The 21,273-nt window shown below is 38.5% G+C and overlaps 1 protein-coding gene across 3 annotated transcripts in view; it reads right to left on the reverse strand.

The window, feature by feature from the left end:
• Positions 1–8,415, reverse strand: part of LOC124221608 (limbic system-associated membrane protein) — a 55,260-nt gene extending 46,845 nt beyond the window's left edge. For 2 of the 3 annotated variants that reach the window (XR_011177484.1, XM_046631792.2), the window contains exon 1: positions 7,647–8,415. The gene's annotated coding sequence lies outside the window, so the exon portion shown is untranslated. The remainder of the gene's footprint in view (positions 1–7,646) is intronic. The other variant, XM_046631791.2, reaches the window with a different exon arrangement.
• Positions 8,416–21,273: the final 12,858 nt, after the last annotated feature.

Consider the following 21,273-nt stretch of genomic DNA (forward strand, 5'->3'; position numbering starts at 1 on the left):
CGGACAAATCTCTCTTTCTCTTCCCATCGGTAGTGGAAAATGTCCGTAGGTATTCAGGTCCACGTGCTGCTCGGCCGTAACCATCGAGCTGTAATTGGACGTTCGAATGCATCTCTCGATGCACCGCAATCACAAATTAAACCCCCGCGTCCGGTCACCGGTAGCGGATAGGTACGGACACTGATAGAAGCGGAAAAAACGGAAAGAAAAATCCTCGTTATGCCTATAGAATCCTCTCGATCGATTTATCCGACATACGTTTCCCTGCCATGCCGATTGAGTCGCCTTTTGTTCAATCCCGGCCACTCGACGTGTGCAGGAATAAACCAGGCGTTGCAGTTGTTCGCCTTCTCTTTGCACGACAAAAATCTATTGTCTTCTCATTCGCACTGTTCATCCGGTTTATTGGCAACGGGAATTTAGGTAGAGTAACTCTGCTGCACTGCACATGAATTTCAAACAGCCAGCGAAGTTTGGCACGTATTTGCAAGATGATTGCACACGGAGTATTACAGGGGACCTACAGTTTGAAGAGAATTTCTGTGTTTAGGTAGAGATTAGGAACGGTCAAAATGTTACCAACGAACAATTCATCGTACTTTAAAAATCACGGTAATCATATTGTAATTTGGTATTGAAGTAACCTTATTTCGAGGTTTTCCAATTATTTTTACGGATCAATTCAATTGGAAACGAACGAATTAAGATGCCGCGGAACTGGCTTGTCATGTATATATTTTGTGACGTCATAAGCACTACAGATTCTGGACATTCAACGTTGAACTAAATGATAGACTTCTCGTGTACACTAAGTGATTTGATTGGTCGGATCTAACGGAATAGGCCAATAAAATCACTCAGTGCAGCAGGAAAAAATGTGATTGATCGATAAAATTCAGCACCGTAAGCAGACAATCAACGGCAACGAACCGAAGAAGAAAGCCAGTATCTCAATGATAAATATTTGCATGTGATATTTTGGAATTTTTACGGTTTGAAAAATAATACAGATCTTGCGGGGCATACCGATAACAGCGATATTCTTTGTCTATACGAAATCTGACCACCTAAGCTGCCTGACAGCTCACCCACATGGCTTTCTAATTGTAATGTCGTACACTCTGACGGCTTCAAAGTCAAAGCCAAGAGACGAGCAAAAGACGGCTTATGTATTGCTTGTAATAATAATATTCAGTCTCACGCATTAATTGAAACATCCAAGTAGCATATAGCGACCAAAATAAAATCAAGAACCTTCGAATGCATTACAATGCTCGTGTACGTTGGGAATTTTACCAATTCCCAAGTTTTGCAGGCGGTGCCTTCGACTTAATTTTATTAATTAATTTTATTTTTTAATCTAAATTCCCTTAACCCGGCCGTAGCCTCTGATGGTGAGACTCACTCGACTTGGAAATAAACACGAGGGGGAAATAAATATTGGAACATTTCGAAAATGCTGGTCTAGTCATTGCAAACGGTTGATCTGAGAGCGATACACCCGAAAAATTTACTCATCATAGCCTGCTTGGCTCAAATGTAGTGAACTTGGCTGCGTGTAATTGGTTTATTTGAAAATAATTTTCGATTTTTAAATTTTAAATATACCCATTGCGTTTGGCCACTGAAAACAGGGAATACACATATAAGGTACAAAAAACCTTACCAATAAACCTTTTGAAAAAAAAACAAACAAAAAGCGAGAGGTGAGGAGATGTCTTCGAAAGTGCCGAAAGAATGATCTTAAGCTAATACTTTCAATCAATACATAAATTATAAATGGGATTACTTAAAATAATTGAAAACTGAAGAAAAGAAAAATCTTTTCTAAGATAATTTATCAGAAACAGTTAATAATACCCGGGACAGAAAAAAAATTTGGTAAATTGTTAATGGATTTAGACCTAAATTACAAAGGAAAAGGTACTGAAAACGACATTTCGAAACTCTTTTCCCTACTCGACAAACCTTTGATTATGAAATTAGTGACGCGAGACCTCCTTTACTAGACATTTCAGTTACACGTGAAGAAATTATAATCAGTATAAAAAATGCAAAGCACCCGGCACGGATGCCCTCGATAACAATTTTTATAAAAACTTATTCGACAATTGGATACTCTACGTAGAATGTCTTTTTAACAAAATTATTGACGAGGAGCGAGTATTCACGGACTGGACAGAACTGCATACATCCATGATTAGTAAAAAGGGATCCCAAGATTCGGAACAATTATGGATTCATCACAATTCCATACTTAAATTTTAATTCGAATGGACGAAGCTTACAGAAACACTGCCGGAATTCCAATCCAGATTTAGAAAGAAAAGAGCTTGCATTGACAAATTTTTATTTTGAGCGCGATCTCTCAGATTCATTTCAGTAGACCAAAACGTGAAGTGTAATCGCTTTTCATTGACTTTGTTCGCGCACTTGACTCTATCAAGCACTCGCTATTGTGAAAAAACTTGTTCGAAATTGGTATTAGTTCAAAATTTATAAGAATAATAATGAGGCTATATGATAAACGCGTCGATAGCAGTACGTAACCACGAAAGTGTGGCCAAAAAAGTCGAGGTCACCGAAGGGGTGTCACAAGGTGAAATCCTTAGTCTGCTGCTGTTCGCTCTGTATTTAAACAACCTTGAGAGAGTTTTCAAAGGCAGAGGGGTGAAGGGAATCTCGATTGACCATAAAAATCATTTACTCCAGCTATATTCTCCAGTAGACATGAAAAAGAAGATCAAAATGTTGGAACAATACTGGGAAATAAACTCTCTCAAAATAAACAGAGCCAAATCAAAGATACTCATATTTCATAAATGATAGCTAAACAAAAATTATAATCAATGTGTACGCGATAATGAACCCCTTGAAGTAGCGAATGAATTCATAAATTTTAGTGTAAATTTTCCAGCTCAAGTCTATTTCTCCACGCAATGAAAACTGCGACTTATTCGGCAAAAATTGCAGTGAATTCGGTGCTAGGAATCATGAAAGAAATACTGTTCACGTCTCTGGTAGAAAGTGTTCTATTTTATGGAATTGAAATTTGGGGGTTGTGATATTTGGACGAAATTAACAAAATTCAAACTACTTATTGTAAGGGATGTTTAATTTATATAATTATTGTCCAATCTACGAAAGACTTCCAAGCACTCCCGGTACGTTTGTATGTTTAAAAAGTCAATGACCATCGAATAGCTCGGAGCTCGATGCTTGCAACTAACAATAAGTGGTAGAAGTGGGGAAAGTGATAAAGCGCATTTGTTGTAAATTTTGCGACCGCGCGCCCGCTGGAAGGTTAATACGTCATCAAGTCTTGAATTGTAAGGTAAGTGTACCAGTTATTGACACGTTTAGACCCAATTATTGACCCTTTTATTTTAAAAATTGTAAATTGACGGCACAAAGTATGAATTGTGCGATGACTAAACCCAATTAATAGAGGGCTAGACACTGCAACTTTATTTTTTAATAATTTTAGAACTAAGGATAGAACAGATACGACTAAAAAAGTTCGATAATTGGGACAGGGTCAATAGCCAGTACACTTACCTTACCTGTGGTTAACCTCGAAACCTAATACCCTGATATGTTTTGATAACATACGGAAACTTATGTATGTACATTAGAGTCACCCTTAGTATTGTTAAAAAAAAACATTTTTCTTCTCTCACCCCTTAAATTGACGTGGAATATTAAAAAATTATTTTTAAAAGTGAAATCCACTCCGAATTTTAATATTAATCCGTGCCCCAAATGTCCTTTAAAGGAGTTAAAATCGATTTTTTTTTTTATCAATTTTTTAATCATTTGCATATGAACAATGAAATAAAATTGTGTGGCAACTTAAACTAATGTAAAAGTAATTTTACACATTTGTCTGAATTTCTTAAGGTGATACGGACATTAGATCAATGAGATAAAAAGCTGAAATTTTGATATGTTATTAATCGCTAATAAATACGTATAAAATAATCGTTTTTAATCAAATAAAATGAGAGATTATTTGATTTGAATTTAAGAAGCAGAAATAAGGAATGTTTTAAGAAAAATCATAATGTGAAAAAGTTGGAACTTCTACAAAAATGAGCTGGAAATCAATGTAACATCTCGGAACATAATTATTGCCAATCTATCGTTGTGGTTTTTGGATAATTATAATTTTTCAATTTTCTCGTATCTATTTCATGTGAAAAAAGTAACGCTGTCGAAATACGGATAACGGCATTGATTTTCGCAGGAAAAACTATGTAAAACTTATTTTTTTTTAAATTTTTTACCTTGACAAACACTCCTAATCGATTTTAACTCCTTGAAAGGGCCTTTAAGGCACGGGCGAATATTAAAATTAAGAGGGGATTTCACGTTAAAAAATCATATGTATATATATATATGTATATACACAACTGAGCTTGGATAAGCAAACTTTTATATTCAAGTGACTCGACTACTTTTACATGTTTTTATATGCTATATACTTTTACACATGTGAATTCAATGTATTCATTTGTACAGGCCCATGTCGTCTATGCAAATTACTCAAATATAGTGTATAGTATTTATTCATCATTATTCACAATAAACATTATCAGCGATCTACACGGAGAGAAAAATCTGAGAAAAATCACCCTGCTGTCTATAATCGTGATGTAAAAGACACCTAATGCATTTTTTATTGATGCATGTAACAAAAATTATAGGTTTTTATGAAAAAAATTACTACCTTGCTTCGAAACTATGTATTTCGGCAGCACAAAATTTAAAATGTGACGACGCATTTTTCAGATGCAGCACCGTAAAAGCTGCATTAGGTGTCTTTTACATCACGATCATAGTAACAGCAGGGTAATTTTTCTCAGATTTTTCTCTCCGTGTACGTTAGCAATGACTGAGTTAAGGACGTGCACTTTTATTTAAGCTACGGTTTAAAGATTTTCTTAGTCGGATTTGTATCCCCGTTATCGGACACTTCAACGAGGAAATATATGACAATCCAGTTCAGTGGCGCCTTAAGCTCAGTCCTGTCAGTGAGCTGAAAACTATAATCCTTAGTCGACACGGATTTTGGAAAAGATTTTTCCAACAGAGTTTGGCTTCTGATGTAAGATGATGAAAATCACAGTAAATTCTCAACTTTGGTACGCCGATGACGTTGTATAAATAGAATCGCTAGCAGCGGGAAAGTGTGCATTTATGAAAAGCAAAACACTGCACTTTACTCGGTCCGAACACGACACCGAGATTGGCACCCTAGCTTAAACCGGGGGATCGTGCATTGGGGTCGTTGGGCTGACAGATTTCACGTCACAGTCGACGGAGCTAACACTTTACTCGATATTAGGTTTACAGAAGCAAAAAAGGAGTCCGCAACGTACAGTGGCTCAAACGTTTCTTCTTCTTACTCTTGGGTCAAAGAAAAGCTGTGTTTAATGACACGTGGAAAATAAATGTGAGATCCGAGGTAAAACAGCCGTAAGAAATGGTTGCGTAACTCATAACCGCGCACATAACGCACCGTGTATATTATACAATGTATGTACATACTTGTGCGTTACATGACGTGGAAATAATCCGAGTTTCGAAAGTAATGCAACTGGTTGATGTTTAGCCGATATTTTCACGGCTTTCTAAAGTACAGGATCATACGAGTTGGACGGTGGGTATCATGTGGTGGTAGTCGAGGTATGCTTACTGCAGCGAGCGTGTGTTCAAAGTTGAAACTTTGAAGCGTTGTGTATTTCGAAGCTGAGTTTGACAGGGGATTTCAGGGCTTCAGGGGGCCAGAGTTGCAAGCTTGGCAATTTCTCGATAGTGATGAAAGTCTCGGTAATGTACCGCGGTCTCTGTTTCCGGCAGGTAAACGGACGGGACGGAGAAACGAAGAAAATTTTCGAGATGCGGAAGCTTAACCCAGTTTATCCTGAGCTTCGACAGTGATGAAAGGCGTCTTTGTGACTCTTTTATCATCACTGTTGTTCCATCTTCGTTCTTTAATATTTTCCCTACACCTTCTGCGAATGCGTTTTTTCACGGCAGGATGTACGCCCTTCAAAGCAATGCGATTTCTGGTATAATTGCGACAAATCCGAGCATCCAAACGCTCGGATTACGGTTAATCGACCCGGTTAGAATTACCGAAGATTTTATAAAACTGCTGATTTCTCAAGCTACAATCTCGAAACGCCTCGTCTGTTGGGATTTTGTTTTTATCGTGCTTAAAATTCGCAAGTCGCATCCGAGTGACGCTGCAGATGAAGGAGTTAAGTTTAAATATCGTGGAAAGTAATTCTTTTCATTAACTCAGTTAATGCTGATCGGTGAAAAGTCGATGTTTAAAGATAATCCCAAGGTCTGTAAATTTATCTACCGTCTCGTTGGTAACATTAATCTGCCATTTATTTTCAGCGAAGCATTCCGTATCTCTATGCATCGATTACTCAGAAATTCTGTGGAATACTGCAAGTGGCTGGTGATTATTGACCGCGTTGCGTTTGACGACATATTAATACTTCGAAACGAACTCTTGACAGTGTTTGATGTCAAAGTAATGATTACTTTATAATTTCCACATGAGTTTGCCTATATTTCGCTAGTTAACCCACAGTAAAGCATGATGTCGTATTCAGCGATGTATACATGTTATAATTTATATTAAATTCCTGTCGATGTGGTCAACCGGTCATTAATTAGTCGAATTAATTAACCAGGAACTTTCGCATGAACGTACGCCAGTCACCCTGTAATTAACGAACCGAGAAAATGACAAATTTCGCTAATAGAAAGTTTCAATTTTCATCGATTTCTGTTTTCAACGATCACCGTAGTTGTATTTCCGATCTAAATAATAGAGTTTTATTTCCGTTGCGTGCCAAAATATTGTATCTGTATTCAACAATCGTGTGCAGATAATCAGTTAATGAAGAATTGAAAAGCTCTCCCACTTTCTATTCTTCAATTTCAAACAAGCTTTGAACTCCGCGGAATTAGGCCGAAGGATTATTTGCATTTTAACCATTATTTTTTTTTTTTTTCAATCAATGTGCGCAGCTTTTGTTCAGACATTTTTATACGTGTATGTAGTAATATGTATAACGAAAAACGGTTAATCCTGGAAAGGCGACGCAGTTCTTTTAGATTAAAAATGACCTTCTCGAATCTTTCTAATGAAAAAATTTACATTTAAATTATTTTCGGCACACGTCGTAAAATATGATTTTAATAAATTAGATATTCAAACGGGCAAATAAGGTTAAAAGAATTCGCTCATATCCGTAAAAACTTTTTATCAAATGTTTAATTATCAAAATTGCTGATGAACGTTAGTCTGAAATTACTGATTTTCTCGAAAATCTAAAAATTTTCGTGTTTCAGAACACGATGCGCAATTTCAAGATTTGTATTCCGCAATTCCAAGATCCTTGGATCGCGGATCTATATTTTGATTCGTGTAAACTTCTGACGTCAAATTCTCTTACTTACTGTATCCGTTCTTTTCAAACCCTGATATTTCAAGAAAGCATGCGGAAAGCTTATGATACGGTGAATATTCTTAATCCTCAGAGATTGTGTATCCAGCTTGTGAAAAATACACCCAGCCGTGGGTATAATAAAGCAGTTTTAAAATGATTAATGATATGTACCTGCAAAAACACGCTTTCCCCAAGGCGTAAGTCTCGATGTTCGTGTTGCACGGGCACGTCGACAATTTACAGGCGTGTGTTCATTATACACACGTTACATGTATAAATAAGTGTGAAAAACTTTTAAGCTTAACACAGGTCGCGTTGATTAAGTCTTCGCGCAAGCTGTACGATCGTCACAATTACGTTGATTGTTCCTCGTTCGAAAAACTGCAAAGTTTTTAAGGTTTGAAAATAAAAGAAAAATTGAAATAAAAAACTTTTCAACATTCGCAAACTTCCTCTCCTCCCTCTCTCTTTTCCGCACCGCAATCCACAGATTCTACTTTTCGTAAAACGTTCCACCCTCAGTTAACAACAAATTAACATACGGTAATAATCCCGTTGCACACGCTCTCAGCGTAAAATATAATATCACATGCACCCAAATTGTACACTGAAAATAATTCACAATTTTTCGCCAATCAGTCAGTCACTTTTCGATCCGTTACTTATTATTAAAAGTACTCTTTCCTCGTTTCTACGGATATTACACGAGGAGAATTTCCTCGAGACGTAAAATTTGAACGAAAAAAAATATCTATATCTATTTATAATTATACATAATACATACACGTATATGTTCAACGCGAACGTTTGTAATTTTTCAAGATTATCGAAAGCATCGCCTTCGCGGTTTGTTTAAAAAATAAAACAAGCGGTGCATTGTTTCGCGTATTCGAAACAACTTTCGCTGCTTCGTTTCTTTCCGAGAGACGCGCTACTTGCCGCGGGGTTCGCCACTGACTAACCTCCGGCCGACCTGCACCCGGGATTTTGCGCATGCCCTCTACTTCGGGGACTTTTCAAGGGTCGGTTCTCCGTGCACGGGACGCGTCATTCGGTGCGTCGTCACCGCCATCCGATCGCTCGTCTTCGCGTTCCGCACCCTCTTTTTCGGGGTGAGATTTAACCCGCGGTTGCAGCATCCCTGCGTTCCTGCACAGTTTTAGCGGATCGTTTGCGCCGCAGCCTTTTCCCCCTTTCGCCCTACGCCGGAAACTGAGCTTTTCCGATTTGATACACGCAGGAAAATTTCACTCTTTGGATTTTACCCAACTGGATCTCTGCATCTTTGGGTTATTTTCTAAGAAATTAAAACAGTTACGGACTGTTCAGTAACACGACTGAAATTTTTCACTGTGACCTAGATATAAAAGAATTAAGGAAAATTTTTGGAAAAGTGAATTATGGAAGTTTGGTCTCTTTGGAGAAATTCAACTCGACTAAATCATCCGCCGCTTCTTTCATCTCGAATCGTGTATTACGACTAATTACGATTATTCTGCTTCCGGAAATTTGTTGGGAACTTTCGTTTTTACAGAAGTTAAGTATAACTTACGAAACGTTGTTACTTTTCACAGATAACTGTAGAAGAATGCTTGTTTTCATACCGGGATATCTTGAAAAGTTGAATAATGTTGAAGCTGAAGAAGCTTAACGATCCTGGCTTAATTACTTATGTATTGCAATTGACGTGCTTGTTTAGAATTACGTCGGAACTATAACAGGAGTTATTTAATCAAGATGCTTGATTCAATACTGGAATTTTGCAAAGCCAACCGCTCGGTAGAATTGCAGTCGGTGAAATACAAAAATTAAAACAAATGAAATGAAATTTTTCACACAAACATATTTCCGAGCCTTAACAATAATTGCTGCCGAAACGTGTTTTCGAAGTTTGAAATGAACGAACAATATCGAATAATATATTTACAGAACTCATTGTTTCCTTTGATTTTGGAAATTAAATCTTATGACGCTTTTGAATAATTCTTTGATTCCCTGCGGAAGCACAAATCTTTGCAAGTTTTTTTAATATAATATTTTATTCATTCTCTATTCAATCACATTTTGGCAATTTATGGTTTTTCCTTTCCTTTCTGTCCAATTCTGCGCGGTAATTAAAAATACCGAGAGAAAATCTGACGCTCGTATATTCAAAGGGAATTTACTATTGCGATTTCGTAAAGTCCATGCCATTTCTTCATTTCTGCCTCGAATGAAAAGCTGTTGTAGTGTTTTTGCTCTGAATTGCGCATAGAATGGAACTGTTAAGCCCTTTTTTGCTTTTAAGATACGTGTACTTCGATATTTGAAATTATATACGTCAATATCAAAATTGATCAGGGCACTCCCTTAAATTTGATCGCTTACTCCGATTATATATCTCAGTTTTTTATCCGCGTGGCCTACGTCGAGCAATTAGCGTCAGCTCTGAAGAAAATGTTTCAATATTGAACAAGCATGTAACACATACGAATATGTATGTAAAGGGTACGTAAGCTTACATTTGGGCTAAATGAAGCAGGGAAAACTGGCTTTTGCCCTCCGTTTTTTCGTCAGTGAATGGAATCCATCGCCAGTATCCGTACGTTGAACAAAAAGAGGTTTGCAGTAGGGCGTTTCGTGTACAGAGACTACAATCAGCGAGGTGAAATCCTTAGGTGCAAAGGATGTGCGGAAACTCCGGGGGCGAAAAGGAGACAACGATCTCCTCGAGGATAGCGAATTTTCCGAAATACGAGAAGCCTAATCCCATCCGTTTAGCGCAGGTTATAAACCGTAGATATATACTGTACAAGGTATATTACAATACGGTTTGTAGGTAGAAGTTTTCATGGAAATCGTTGGAATTTTTCTCATATTGTGCCTCGCGTGCGTATTAACAATAAGAATGAAAAATGTTAGCAACGATAGGAAAGATTGAGAGGAGGATACAAACAGCGATCGATCACTCGATGATCTGTGCAATTTCTGCCTGCACGTAATATGCCCGAACACACACCGATCCTTTATAAATTCTCACTCGAAACGACGGGGCGTATCGGCCGATCGTGTGATCTTTGAAAGGGAAATTTTTACCCTCGGAAAATATCGCACATCTACGCAGAGCTAAAAGCTGAAAGCTCGAGCTTTCCGACACCCCGGATCGAGTATATCTGTACGCAGGTGCGTTTTGTGCGTCGTCGGTCAAACTTTTGTGGTTACACGCGTGGCAGAGATTAATCTGGCTTTTGTATTACAACCCTGTGTTATACCGGCGGCCCCTCTCCCGCCCTTGTTCCACAAATTAATTCACGGATCAATGAAATTGTTGCGTGGAATAACGTTTGTACGCTAAATAGGGACAAGCACTAAAAAAAATAAACCGTCGATCGGTCGCTCCGCGGCCAATCGGAGATGATTTCCCTACGGGATGCGATCAAACTACACGTACAAAGCTCCATATTTTTAGCCAAAGAAACACCCCTAGAAGTTTCAGTAGAATCCGTGATCAGAAGTCCGATACTCTTCTTGTAAGTGAAATTTTCAGTCATGGTTTATACCGTTTAGTACTTCGACATTTTCATTTTCTACCATGACAGAACAATATGTGTGACAGTTTTTTTTTATAAACTGAGAAAAATTTTTAGTTCCGGTTACCGCTCACTCCTTAACTATTTTCAGTTCATACCGCGATTGAAAAATAATAGCTCTACGTACAAAATGAAAATTAGTTTTCTAGCTGTTACCAGAAAATCGAGTATCCGTTACTATTCTCTCTCATTACGATCACTGTTACTGTAGAGTCGGAAAACTTTCCAACAAGGAAGGCTTCCGTGATTGTATAGTAAAAAAATGAGGATTGGAGGATGAGATATCGGCTGAAATAAAGTAATCAAAACACTCGATTGAGCCAAGAAAATTATTGCAATTTATTGACTCGCAGGGGAAAAGCCGCTAAGGCATAAAAACCCCTTATTATATAGTAATAAAGTCGTGTCAAGAGTGTACGAGGTGTGAGTGTACATCAATGGTTTTGTCTCGCATGCGGAGAGCTGCCGTGAGATTCAGAGGCCTGAAGGCGTAAACATACTGTTTTTCAATTGGAGAGGAGAGGAACAGAGACTCAACTGAGAGGATGGGAAAATGTGAATACCTAAGATGATCCGCGGCGATGTTATCGTTACCGTAGACTCGATCAGACTGAGAGTCCGAGCCTCAATTCCCGGTTATTTATCGCTATTCATATAAAATTATATTTCAGCGAGTAATAATTAAGGTTATTGTGAATTGATGACGTGTAAATTTTTTTTCTTCATGCATCTTCAAGCTTTCGTTTCTATTAATAATAATATATACTCTTTAAAAAATCTCAGCAAACAGTATACTATCTTTGTTCTTAAGCAGCTCTAGTATACCCATGTCGTGTAATTTTACAAAAAAAAACCGTAAATGACGGGAAACTTTCGATCGCGGCTACAATTTGCTAAAACTTACGCATTTTCACCGTCGAGAACGAAGCATATCAATGGCAATTTCAGTTGATTGTGAGATACGTATGAGGGTGAAAAAAAATCTCTCTCTCTCTCTCTGTCTTTCTGATAACGGAAATTCCCGACGCGAAATATTTTTGCGAATTGGCGGAATGAACTGCGGGGGCGCGTGTATAACATACAAAGCGTGTATCGGGGCAGCGAGCGGTGTAGAAAATGAGGCATAAACCGAGAACATCGAACGTGACAAATCGTTTCTCACGCGTGAATTGAAGGGGAGTCGATTCCGAATTTCCTGTCATAATGGGAAAGTTCGGTAGTGCGTTTCCGCAAATATACATTCGTGGAAAAAATTAACAGGCCTCCCCGTTTTTGGCGGAAAAACGTCGAAATTTGAAACACTGTAACTTTGTGTAAACTGCAAGTAGAACATTGAATGAAAAACTATTTTAAAGCCGAAAAGATTTTTTTTTTAGAATTCCAGGATACTAGGATCAAAGTTTTATTTCTTTTGACGTTCGATAACTTGGCGAAAAAAAATCTCAGACGAATCTTAAAAAAAGTATTTTACAGCGGAAATGCTAAGCTACAAAATATCTATTTTGAAAATCTAAATAAAAAAAAAATTTCGCTTATCTTTGGTTCACTTTACAAACACGACACGAGTGACTTGAAAATAGGGTTACTCAAGAAAAAATCCGTACTTACTAAATTATCTAGAAAATGCAGCTTATAGCCAATATTTTCAGCTTTAAAATCGTTTCTGATCCGTTGTTCTACTTCACGCAGTTTACGCAGTTGCAGAGTTTCAAACTTGAATCTTTTTTGGATCAACAAAGGAGAGAAGGGGGGTATTCATTTTTCCACGGGTGTACATATGCGGCCATCAAGTAGCGCTTGCCAATTTCGACACAAAATATCGATGCGAAATGAGGCGATTCTAAAGCCATTTTCTGCGAGCTCGGCGAGTCGCGAAACGGGACGAGGGAGAGAGAGAGAGCGAGAGAGAGAGAGAGAGAGAGAGAGAGAGAGAGAGAGAGAGAGAGAGGGAGTTTTCCCGTGATACTAATAGGCTATTCAACTCGCGTAGGCACCTTCCTTGTCTAACCTACGCTCCCGATAGCTGATGGTTCGGGCCTACCAGGATTTGGTAAACGAGCCCGTTTACTCTTGTTAAGGTGAGCGAAGGGAGCAATTTGTCCCTGGCGCGTTCCGGCTCGCCGGTTTTGCCCTCGGACTGATCCTGCAACCTCGGACACGCGATTCCACGAGAGCTTGCGTCGAGTCTTGGGTCCTTGACGCTTATAAGGAGGAACCTGTCGCCATCTGCGACTTGTCCGCGGCTTATTGTCTGCGGAATATATACCCACCCGTCCCTGAAGCATTCGCGGGTCTTAGGTGCCTACAAATTGCAGAGCGGATCGCGTCGTCACGTTGTCTTGAAAGCGCGGCGAAGGGGAAAAATTACTCCCGACTTGTTTTCCACCATCTTCTTTTACTTAAATTTTTTTACTCGCTTGCACTTCACCACGTCCTGCTGCGGAAAGAATTTTCTCCCGCGTCAGCTGCAGCCGGCCGCTATTTTCGCTACCGCAGATTTCAATATCAACGTACGATGCAAAAATCGACGAGGTCGATAGCAAACCGCAAAAGAAATAAAAACCGAGTCAAAGCCATCTCTTTAATGGTTGTAATATCTGAATTTTCCGTTTTTTTTTCTCTTTGCTTAATTCTTTTCCCAGAAAGAAGTCTGAATACGTAATGTATAGACGATTGTAAAGAACTATAGATACTAACGTTATTAATTTACTGTAAGTTAAGTACCGCTCAGCGTGTTTGTTGACCTGATTATATTAAACTTCGTAGTGTTGAATGAAGCAATCGATTTAACATAGATTACGCAGTATTGAAAGAAATGACTATTTTCTGCAATAAATGAAATATTTTTGTTCGTTCTTGCAAACATGAACTCACCAATTTTTATGAAAAAAATAAAAATTCAATGCAATCGTTATTACACAAGATATCACAACGATGTTTAAATCTTTGATAATACTGAACATGGCACGTGGCGTGAGCGTGTTATTGTCCATAATCTTTAAATCGATATTTACGTTACGACATATAATACAAGAAACAAAAACATTGCAATAATTTAATTTTCGGATAATGTAAGTTTGACGAATTCACACAACAAGTTTCCTGAAATTTCTGAAATTCGTACAGCCATTTTTACACCGTCAAAACAGGCAAACAGTGATAGTTCGTAAGTAAAGGATAATCATCGACAGGCGAAAATCCAATTTTGCCGCAGCTCGGTAAGGCGCTTTTTTCGGCCCACAGCTGCCACGTCTGTAAATAGTAACGTCTGATATAGACGTAGTGAAACACGGGTTATCGTGTCACGGCGATCAATTCCTGCGGCCTTGGTCACCCACCACTTTGGGGAGGTACACTCACACACGTGATGCATAATATTCCGATACACCAACTCGCGTCGAAGGCTTGCACAAGCAGCTTTCACCGAGCTCCTTGCCGGCAGTCGTGGCACGGAGCTTTCGAGCTCGGCAAGTAGCGAGCGTCGTCGGTGATTCGGGAGGAGTGGGAGACTCGAAATGTTCATTCGTTTGCGGGACCTGCAACGTGACGCGTCGCTTGTGTGAATTTATGAAATAACGAAATTGTGATTCCGCGTGCAAGTGGAACTGGAATTTGAGGAACTTGAAACTACTAATTAAATGTTACAGTACTACGTATTATTTCACTTGTCTTACGTGCGTGTGAGTAGATGATTGAAAAGTTTATCGAATTTTGGGAATTTCTCATTCGATAAACAATTATTCGATTCGATCGGTGTTATTGACAGACCTCGCAGCCGGGTCCTACAAGTACCCAAATTTCCTTTTGTACTAGCTATAGGTCTCACAGTCACCCTTCTCGATAGACTCAAAACAATAATAGTGGGTTCGGGGTCGATTTAACGATTAATAATATGGCCATCAGATATGAAACTGTACTTCAAGGTTTATTGTACAAGCTTTACATTCATTCAATCAGTAATCATTCAACGCTTGTGTCAACTTGGGTAACTTTCTAACGGTTATCCGTTCAACACGGGTCTCGTCGCGAGCAGAACCGGAGTAGGCCCCGGGATGACGCGTACAGGTACCATCTCACCCGAAATCATTTGTCAGTACCTGGACTATTTTAACCGGGGTCTGCAAGCCGCGCCGGTTTCTCGACACGGAAACCACCCCGAGATAGCTCAGCTACCCCGGCAAGGCCAGCCCACGCGGCTACACCAATTTTGTGTGATTTGTTATTTATTTTCAAGTCTTTTTGATCCGCGGACTGCAATAACCACGTTGGTTCCCCAACGCGTCAACCACCCTGGGTCCAAACCTCAATCATGAGGCCCCGGGAAGGCCAGCGCGAGAATCCCCAACCGGCTTTACCCAGTTCTGCTCTCGTATCTAATTACTCGATCACAAGTGCCATGGAGACTAGAGTAAAGGAGTGGACACAGCGTGCTTCAGAAATGTACACGAAATCCCGGCCAAAACGGCGGCGCTGCGATCAAAAAGATCGTAGTCATATATATATATATATATATATAGTTTGATCAGACACACTGTTACTACTTATTTCCTAACCTCAATGTGGCAAAATTCGTGCAGTGTTTATGTTTACATGCGTAAAACTTTTTGTTATTAATGTGCAGTGTTAATTAATTTATTATGTTTATTGAAATGGATGTATCAAATTTCGTTGAATAAAAATAAGCTGAAACATTGGTGAATGAAATTACCTTGCTCAGAGCAGAAAACATCGAATCGTACGATGAAAACTCGGAATTGAATTGTTGATAGAGATTGTGACACAAATCACAACTGTTCTTACACGAAAACCACGGCACAAGATACCTTACACAAGCACTGATAAAACAAAAATAGTCTCCTTAACCTCCAATATACTATCATTTAGGTGCGTCACTTTTCATTCTACTGCGCTACTAATTTTATTACTATATTTACGATATTTTCGACCCACGCGATGCTAGTGGCAGAGCGGAGAACTAATTGAAAGACGGGTTTTTGAGGACGCCGTTACTACTTATTCTCCTATGCTGTGTCCACTCCTTTACTCTAGTCTCCATGACAAGTACATCAGAAACACGATCCAACGTCATTTAATAATCAAATCGATCATTCTGAGCCTCGATTCGCCGAGTTGATAGCCCCATGTTCACACAGTTCACTGTATCACTCTCGCACACATAACGAGCTACTTTCAACAAGACTCACGTGTTTTCTCTTCCGAGTTTCGACTAATACTGATCTGGTTTTGGATTCTTCGCCACATTCTCGTCTCGCTTCCTCTCGCGGGGATTTTGAGAACTCTGGACTGTATTGACTTGTTGACCACTCGCCGTAGTGTGCGTGAGATTAGCGTACTTGGATTCATTCACGCACACATCGTAGTATGATAATACATTCTGTCCCTTTACTAATCTCTAGCTGATCTGTAGCGGTCGTTCACCCCCTTGCCTTACCATACCTCTCTGTTATTACATATGGTTTCGAGTAATGCTCGTCCAAACTGTAGTGCTATTGAGTACACTTCTTAATTTTTTGCACATTCTCAGGTTGAGATCGCGTTAAACATTGGATTATAACTTAATAATCACAATGGTCTGTGGCAATGGCCGATTACGAAATTATAGGTCATAGAGCACTAGTTACGGCTGTTGTTTTTCTGTCTTTGTATTGGTATGCGTCGCCAACAATCGGTGTTCATTTTATTGCAAAGTGTATAAATCTTATGTTATTCAAACTTCTTTTCTTGACAATTACATTAAAAATGTCCTACGTTTCGGACGAAATATCGAATTTCAACTTTAATCGGCTGACATTTTTCTAAAAATAATTAAAAAAACAAAAATATTCGGCTCGTGGAGAAGAGTATAAACTGTCCAAGAATAATGTTTTCAAATTGAAACAAATCAGCACCGCAAGACACGTCGCGCCGTAATAGTACGATGCTGAACTTCCAAATAAAGCTTCAATAAATAGCGCATAAAGTTGAAGCATCGTTCGCTAAATGTCGTACGTATCACAAGCTTCGAACTTGAAATATTATCAATAACAGTGAAATGAAAATATTTATTTTCCTCGCAGCCGGTATCGATTATTTCTCCACATCCTCCGGTCTCGATGTTTATCCTGATCGCTTTCGCGTTCCCCGCGTTTTCCATGAATTTAAAGCTTTGTACGAACGCACACCTACTTCTGTTTTTCTTTTCTCTATGCAAACAACGCCGGCCAACATCAGTTACTGGCATTATTCCCGACGACAGCTTACAAATCAGGGTAGAATTTCCACCCTGTGTTTATAACGCTTAACAATAAGTAACGTACAAACCTGTGTCCCATTGTTTGCCTACGGAAAGTTCGTGTGAGCCAAGAGTGACTGACGTAGGTCTTGTAAAGCCACTCGGTTTTGTCGCTCTGTCAACCGAGGGTAATAACAAAAGTGTTTACTCGGAAAAGTCAAGTGCGCGACTATCGCGATCCTGATCGCGACTTGTAGAATATTACACGTATAACCGCGGTAGAAAAATAAAAGAGTGCCACGGTCGGTTTCTATGTTCATGTTACTTTCTCTATATGCGTACATATATATATGTATATATGTATATATATATATGTACAGGGACCGCGTTCTCTGCGCCTCGGGCTTCGGTGCTTTTCCGCGGTTTGTATGTACAATAATGCGCATACATGCCTAGGAATATCCGGTTCCCCGTTATATGTCACAGGATCTCATTCCGGCCGTAAAATCGGGCCAAACGTTTTGAACACTTTACAAATATGCAACGTGATTTCTTTTCTTCATATTTTCTTTACTCTTAGGTTCTTAATTAAAAAGCCGAAGTATGTGTGGGATATTCCTTCTCGAATCTAAAAATTCTGATTCTCTTTAGTCTTCGTTGCGTTGAAAATATTTTCGGCCATAGTGGCAGCGCTAAAGAATTTTGAGTTTTCTCCTTTTTGACTGTTTATTTCGAAATCATTTTTAAGTATCGAAGACTTTTCAAAGTTGAGCGTTATTCAAAATGGTTGAAAAATTTATTTCCGTGATCCAATCGTTATGATGGTGGTATTTTTTGAGTACCTACTTAAATTTTTTTTTATCGATTAGAAGAATTCAGTTTAGTTAATAATTTGTAAAAATTGTAGAAATATTTAAAATAATTAATATCACGTCCATAATTTCAAAGTTTTTTTTAATGGGGTCAAGAAGGTTGGGAAAGTTTTTTGAAACTTGCCGAACGTTAAATATTGGTGCTCGTGAGTCCAAAATTTTTTGGATCTTTCAACAAAACAGTTTTTCAAATACGTCTACCATTTGATCAATCTCAAAGTGCTCGCAATAAATAATCGACTTCTTCAGTTTTAAAACAGATGAATATCAGAAATTAATGTTTAAATATGTGTAGTTCGAAACTGATTCCAAAAAAAAAGAACCGATGAAAATTGTCGATTATGGAGATACTAGTATCAGGTCAGCTGAAGTTCCACAAAATTAAAACTGGTTCTGGTGAAAATTGATGAGTTTGTTATGAAATGCTCTATGTATACTAATTCACTGAAAACATTTTGATAAATCAGATACGATTATCATTATTTTGTAATTTTGAATACGCAGTGCGTAACAAATTTCATCCAAATAAGCGTTATTCAACTGTAACAAAAACTTGCCTTCCACATTTGAATTTGAATTTGAATTTTATTTTTTAATTCCGGCATACATTCTATGGAGATGCAAGCATCTGTTCATAGAACCAGAATAGTTGTTACATCGTTGAGATACTTTAATTGTGCAACTACGTCTGAAATTTTCTACGATGATTAATTTGTGAAAGATTCACAATTTTGTCAAGAAAACTCGAGTCCGTATAATTGTTTATGCAAAAATTTCAATGACCGTATCTTGTTCAACGGTTTCAAAATTTCTTATCATTACAACTTTGAAAAAAGAAAGTGAATTAATTATGTTTCTACACTCCGCGGATGCAGTGTAGAAACATTGACATCGTTCCGTCTGTGAAATTCTGAGAAAAGTTAATATTTGGAAAAGGAAATGAAGCCTACCGGCGCTTTCCCGCTGCTTCCATTTACGCCCTCGCGATTCCTGAGCCTCGAATCAGCGCCGGTTTTTACGTCCCTGAAATCCTCGAGGAATCCCGTATCCGTGCTCGATCCTCAGTTTTCCGATTGCCGGTGCAGCTTGCCGCCCATTCCGGAGACCCGGGTCTTATATATTTTATCCAGACCCATTCTCCCCGACCTCAAGGGACGATTTTTAAGTGCGCCTCTCCCGGCCTGATACCGCTTTCATGTTTCCTCGCACGTGAAACTCGGAGGCCTGGAAATAACCGGAGGACGAGGTGAACGTCTATTTTCATTTCTCCTCTCCGAGTTCTGCTGTTGCTGCTGCTGCTGCACCGTTGCTTCGTTATACAGAGATGTATCATGCGTATTTGATTCGCACGGCTCGTCGCGTTGCATCGCGGTGTTGTTGCATCCGTAATTCAGACGGTTTCTGGACACGCGACCTTTGTCTGCCCGTGCTGTTACGAATGAGCAATAATTTCGCCATTTCACCGTTTCACCGTTTCACCATTTCGCATCATCACGTGTCACGTTACTCGTCCTGCGGCTGACGCTACATATGCTACAGCCCTAAACCCAGCCGACGGCCAGTGATTACATTAACTATTTGGCAATTTATGTTTACTCGAAGTGATTTGCTCGCAGGCTTTCGATACGCGTACAGCGAACGTCGAGGGAGCAAAATTCAAAGCGAAGGTTTTTCCGGCGATTCCTACAAGTAATTCGTTGGTTCGTTTGAAGATTTTTATAATTCGAGATTTGAATCGACAAGATTTTCGTGACATGTGGAAACGCGATTAATATTTCCCCGAGGAATAAGTTTCTCGAATTTTTAAATCACTGATCATTTATTCGTAATCATATTTGTTGAAAATAAATTGAAAAATGAAAATTTAAAGATTCGACCGTTGATTGAAAAAGTCGTAGCGGTGATTAAATTGCAACGTTTTATTATTTTTCGCTATTCCACGATACTCGATGCAATTTTATAAATGACCAGATGAAATTAAACATTGTTGGTATGAATGGCCACGGTTGGAGGGTTTGTTTTTTAATCACGATATTCCGTACTTGACGTATTTTGCTTAAACTTCAACGTCTTTGCAATACCAAACGTACTTTCTTCTTTGCTGTAATTTGTTAAAAAAGAGAAATTACGTGACTTACACCGGTTACGATATTGTTTCCAATTCTAATCCAGGGCTCGTTTTCTCTTCGATTGCTTATTTTAATATAAGTCGACCGTAACTCGCAGGTAATTTGGTATGCATAGGTTAAACGTAAGTACTACGAAACATCAACCCAGCCCATTCGTAAGTGGGTGTAACTTACCTCCAGGACGTGGGTAAAGTGGATTAAGTCTAACTTCGAATCTATATTGCTCACCAGTTACCTCGTCTGATGTAATCCAAACTCCGAGCCGATTTAGGCGTACGGTACATAAAGACATGGTGTAAGGATAATCCACGCAGCGTGTAGACCCTAGGAAAATTAATCGTGTCTCAGATTTGAAACGCCGATGGAAGAAAGTGTCGACTTATTTTTTTGTTTTATGAAATTGCGTTAATTTTATGACGCATACAAGCATAGCATTTCAAACTATTCAATTTTACATTTAATTTACATTTACAAATATTATTTTCACTTACTGTTCCTGAATACTGTTATTATTATTGTTTTTTTTTTCAGAATAATTGTATTTTTGGAATATGTCTTATATACGAGTATATTCATAACGCGTAGACTTCCTCATTTGATTCAATAAAATGGTGTGACATTTTTACAACGATTTAAAATAAAATGAAAGAGACCTGTAAGAAAAATGCACAAGATAGTTTAGGATAGCGTCAAGAAAAACAGAGTGTTCATTTATTTAGCTGGTTATTGCAAAGTTATACCGTCAAGTTTATTTTGTAACATAAAATGAATCCTTGCTAATCTTTGCAAGCCAACAAACTTGCCTTGATAGTTCTAAATATGAAATATAAATAGTCAGCACAGGGTGTACAAATAAAAGTGTAATTGAATTTGAAACAACAACCGACAAGTATTATAACCAGAAAACGTTATAAAAAATAAAACAGCGATAATTAAACTATATATCTTAGAGTGGGCGTTTTAATGACGTCGTGTATCGCAGAGAGATTGATCATG

This window comes from Neodiprion pinetum, chromosome 6, assembly GCF_021155775.2.
Source record: "Neodiprion pinetum isolate iyNeoPine1 chromosome 6, iyNeoPine1.2, whole genome shotgun sequence".
NCBI lineage: Eukaryota > Metazoa > Arthropoda > Insecta > Hymenoptera > Diprionidae > Neodiprion > Neodiprion pinetum.